The 5,263-nt window shown below is 32.4% G+C and overlaps 1 pseudogene; it reads right to left on the bottom strand.

The window, feature by feature from the left end:
- Nucleotides 1-352: 352 nt before the first annotated feature.
- Nucleotides 353-3,338, bottom strand: LOC102145304 (UDP-glucuronosyltransferase 2A2-like; annotated as a pseudogene).
- Nucleotides 3,339-5,263: the final 1,925 nt, after the last annotated feature.

Here is a 5,263-nt window from a genome sequence, read left to right as displayed (position 1 = left end):
AATTTTATACTTTTGACTTCTTTACATCTATTGATGTCAGCTCATATTTATGCACTACACAAGAGCCAGCAATTGTGAAGAAACATATCAACTAAGGTTTAAAAAATGTGACATTATGAAAATAGTGATGTCATGAATAGGACATTCTAGAATTATTAGTGATCTTGTGTCAGCAATGTATTAGAAAAGGATCAAATAGCCTAGGCAAATACAACAAAAGAGTGTGACACACACCCCAATTAATTATTTGTTTAAATTTTAGGATATAGAGCTAAGATAAAATATTGGTGTGGAAAATATGAAAATGAGGAGAAAGTAATGTGTTCTTTTTAAATTATCTGTGGCTGAAAAATTAACAAGATTGCTCCATTCTTGACTTTCCCAAATTCAGAAACATGTATTTCCTCTTTTTCTTCTTTCCTATTTTACCAAATTTTGGACAGAAAACCAAACAAAGTTTTGTGACCAAAAATATAGCCATTGCCACACAGACTAGCAAAAATACAGTCACATCCAAAGAGCAGCATTGGTACTAGGAGAAGTTGTGGGCAGCTAGCCGAGGGTGCTTGGCTCCTTTGTGGCTCAGGACAAACTCGATCCAGAAAACTGCTCGATCCAGGGACTTTACAGGTTGATCATGGTGAATTCTCGATAATCTCACAGCATTCTCTTTATAACTGGAAAGCAAGATCACACATGGAAAACGTAGAGTTTTCTTTTGCTTTCATTAAAAAGAAGTAGGTAAACCATAGCATATGTTATACAAGCCAAAAGCTTGTTGAATAAAAGATTGATTTTTGTTGTGGTATGAACTTTGTTGGTTGAATAGCACTGAACAGATATAGTGGGGAAATTGAAAAAGAAACATATTTTTACCAGAATGGGGTAAAATGAAGACATAGGAAAATACTTAGTAAGCTGATCTTTAATTTAAATCTATGGTTTCTAAGAAGGAAAATTGACACTCTATGAACTAACATTTGCAGGACTATTGCAATATTAAGATGATGAATCACCTGAGATTGAGGGGAAAGATCTTTTAAATAGTCTTCCGGTAGGGCCCCTAACATTTTCTAGTATGATGTATAACATAATCAATGGTAGATAAGCCTTTTAAAGCAGTAATACTTACAAAATATCATTAATAACTGTTCTCAAAGACCTAAGCAAAACTGTGCTTGTAATTGTATTCATGTTCACCTGCACAGCTGCTCCTTTGGCTTTCATGTGAGAGGTGTTGTCAAGATGATCACCAAACATGGGAACTCCCACCACAGGGACTCCACGGTAAATAGCTTCATAGATCTCATTTATGTCACCTTGAATGATAAAAGCTTTGGTCTGGGAATGATCTAGTTGGGAAACTGAATGAGAAGTATAGCTTTTATTATCATAATCTGAAAAGAATTTCAGAGACTCGTAGGGAAAAAATCTATGAAATAACTCACTGAAGAGGGCAGAATTTTCTACAAATGTGAACAAAAAGGGCATCATTACAAAAGAAATTTGCTATCTTGAGGAAAAGAGGCATTAACTTTTTTCTCCATTGCTTGAAACTTTTACTTTAAAAATAGAAAGTAAGAATCAAAAAAATTAATGACCAATTATTTAATTATATGCACTTTAAAATTAAAAGTAAAGTAACAAACTATAAATTTTAAATTTTTGTTAAATTTATTAAGTGTTAAACAGTTATTCAATTTTCGCCTTATGAAATTCATTATTTTTACTTTGTCATAATCTTACCATGAAGATCACTCTGGGATATCCAAACATAGGGCTGTGTATTGGCTCCTAATGCAGTTGGTTTCTTTCCTTTGAATCTCCATAAAACCTGAGGAAGAAAATGTATGCATTTCACAAGCTAAACCACAAGATAATAGCATTTTGAGTTTTCAGAGCATTATAATTCATACAATCCACTCTATTTCAGATGATATTTGAGACAGGGGTATATAAGGGTCCTTTGTCATCACTGAAAGAAATAGTAAGACTATTGACAGTCACCTTTTAAAAGGGTGTATACCATTCAACTATTAAGTATACCATTTGTTATTTTGTTTACTGCAAACTCAAAGCATCTAGGAGTGAGATTATAAAAATAACAAAAAAAGCAGTGTTGCATAATTTGTCGCATATAGAAGTTAAGTATTCTTATGGACACTCAACTTCTGTGTAAATGTAAATCACTTGGCCATTCTAGGTCTTTTATCAAATTTACAGTTTCCCAGAGACAAATATTTCTTTGGTTTTTGTCTGGTTTTGGATAGTTGGTTGTCTTTTCTCTTTATGCCTCCTTCTCTCCTTTATTTCATTTATTTCTAATTCAAAAACAAAGAGACAGGAGTTACCTATATTTCTTTGTTCAAAGTTAAATTTTGTTTGTATTTGTACCTTAGTTCCATACTTTTTTCTTCCTGGAAACCTACATGAAAATCTTGCACTTGAAAACAAAGGATTACATAGATAGTTTGAACTCCCAAAAAGAGAATCTCATGACTAAAACTAATTTCACATTCCTAATTAGCATACTTGCTTTTATTGAGTGTTTTTAAATTAAACAAAACATAAAATTAAAGAAAAGCCTCTTGGCTAGTGTATAAATAGCATTAACTAAAGAGAGGAAAACTGGAATTACATTAATAACAAAATTAATTGAATATCATAAAGTATTACATGCAGGTTGTTAGACTATATTAAAATCATAATTGCCTTCTAACTATAGAAAGCTCTAGTTCATTAGAAAGACGACATAAATCTAAGCTTCTACTTTTATGTTCAAACACACTGAATAGAGTTCCTATACAATAATATATGTTGAGGATACTATTGGCATGATTCTTCACTTTCTGATATCATTCCCCAGTTTTTATGTTCCTTTGAGCTAGTATACTTAAGAAATTTCCTTTGGAGTCATCAGAGTAGGTCTTAAGATTTCAAATCCTGCAATGTGAAATAGGTACTTAATGCATTATTTTTATTTTATTATTAACAAATGACAACTAGGAGATGTGTTACTAAAGTAATAGCAAAGATCATAGGCAAATAATCAGTTGTGTCCACATACACTACCATAATGCTTTCCAAATCGTTACGTAAATCTAGTGCTTGTTATGCAAACTGAAAAATGAGATTCAAGTTCCAAATGAAAAGCCATACTTTTTCCACTGTGTGAATAGCTTCTTATAAGGATTAGAAGTTGTACTGACTTTTTGCGGAATCTGAGCCAGGGCTGAAGTGATAACATCAACCTTTTCTTCTGTAAGGTTTTGCAAAACTGACTCCAGAGAAAACACAAAAATACCACCTTCATCAGAGTTCTGGACAAATTCTTCCATTTCCTCCAGAGAAGAAATTGTCTTCATCTCTATAGATGCAATACCACATAGAATAATATAGTTTATGTATACTTCTAAAATAAAATTTTGAAGTTGTCATATACATAGTTATATTGTCCCTATATTCTGAGATGCCTTTTAGAATAGAAATGATGAAGTTTGTGTTAGAAACATATGGCTTCAGTACATAATAATTATTTACCAGAAAAAGCACACAACCAAATAATTATACAGAACGTTTAAGTGAGAAATGTCCAGCTCATTTAATATTTAGTAGACATCAAACGCTAAAAACATAATGGATTGTAAACTCATAAAACTATTTCAACAATATCAAGTGTCAGTTTGTTGACATTTTGTGATGTCAACAAAATAAAAAAAGTTAAAAAACCCAACATCAATTCCCCCACAAATGTACAACTAGTAGCTATCCAAATACAAAAATGCCACTCTGAATTCACCAGATCTCAATAGAGAAGGAGAAAACCCCAAGACTCATGGACATGAGAAAACTTATGATTGGTAAGATGAATAATTTTTTGGACGGTACCACCCGCCTTCCACACACCAAAATGACACCACTGTGAGAGAACTTCCTTTTACCTGTGGTTATTGAAATGGGACGAGGGAATTTCAAGTGGACATATAATTTCTTCATAGATCTGTAAATTTGGGGGGAAAGCCCACATTTGTTCCACCACACAGGAGGTATTAAGAGTATTCATAGGGCTGAACCACCTGGGGTAAATTTGAGACCAAAAATGAGAGTAGTAATCACAGTGATCGCCACAGAGATCTTGACATCTGCTTTGCGTTCCTAGCTACAGGGACACCACAATGAGGAGTCTGACCAGAACCATAGCAATGCAGGGACAAGATCTAAAGGAAGGTTTGAATCTTTGACAAGATTTTTTACAATTCCCAGGTAGTCATGTGGAGATTTTCCATGACGGGGAAGCAAGTAAAAGGTTTGAAATTAAGTTCCAAGGATTGTTTAAATCTCTCCCAGACCTAGAAAACTCTGCAAGTCTGGTTTTAAGTTCCAGTGCAGCATTTAAGTTCAGATGCTCCCAATAAGTCTCCCGAGACTGGAAAACAACATTACAGCAATATTGACTTTTGGTGCAGTATTAAATTCTGGTGGCAAATATTAAGTCCTTGCCCAAACAAAAAGCAACTGGTGGCAAGGAATTAGATTCCAATAATAAATAGAAAAGGTTGACACAAGAGTACACCTATAAAATACACCTACAACACAAGAATACACCTATAAAAGCTAGAACATGTGGGTATCTCTTTAAATATGGAAACAGCAATGTACAGATGAAAGGAAATACGATCCTGCTAAAAAACAACAGAACTCACCTAATGCAGAAGAAATAAATACATATAAAATTTCTGACACAGAATTCAGAGCACATCTTTTCATAAAAGAAGTCAGGAAACAGATATAAACGGAAAGTTAAAAAAATCATTTGTAAAATGTTTAAAGATTAAGAAGAGAAAAGTTGTTTTTTTTAAAATACATAAATTGAAAAAGATTCAGCTAGAATACCTATAAAAAGAGATGACTCAAATAAATTAAATAAAAGATGAAAAGGATACATAACAACTAATACAGAAAAATACAAAGGATTATAAGTGACTATTATAAACAAGTATCTGCCAACAAATCAAAAAATCTAAAAGATATAGACAAAATTTTTAGACATGTACAACCAATCAGGATTGAATTATGAAGAAATAGAAACCTGAGGAGAGAAATAATGAGTAACAAAATTGAAGCAGCTATAAAAACTAACATAAAATGTACTAATTTTATTCAGATTATTAAAAAAATAGTTAAACAGTTTTTCTAAAATGTTTCTTCCAAAACATTAAGGAGAACTGAATGCTTTAAAAAATAGGGTTTTATGGTTGGGTTA

The sequence above is a fragment of the Macaca fascicularis genome, chromosome 5, assembly GCF_037993035.2.
Source record: "Macaca fascicularis isolate 582-1 chromosome 5, T2T-MFA8v1.1".
NCBI lineage: Eukaryota > Metazoa > Chordata > Mammalia > Primates > Cercopithecidae > Macaca > Macaca fascicularis.
This window is presented reverse-complemented; position numbering and strand designations above follow the sequence as displayed.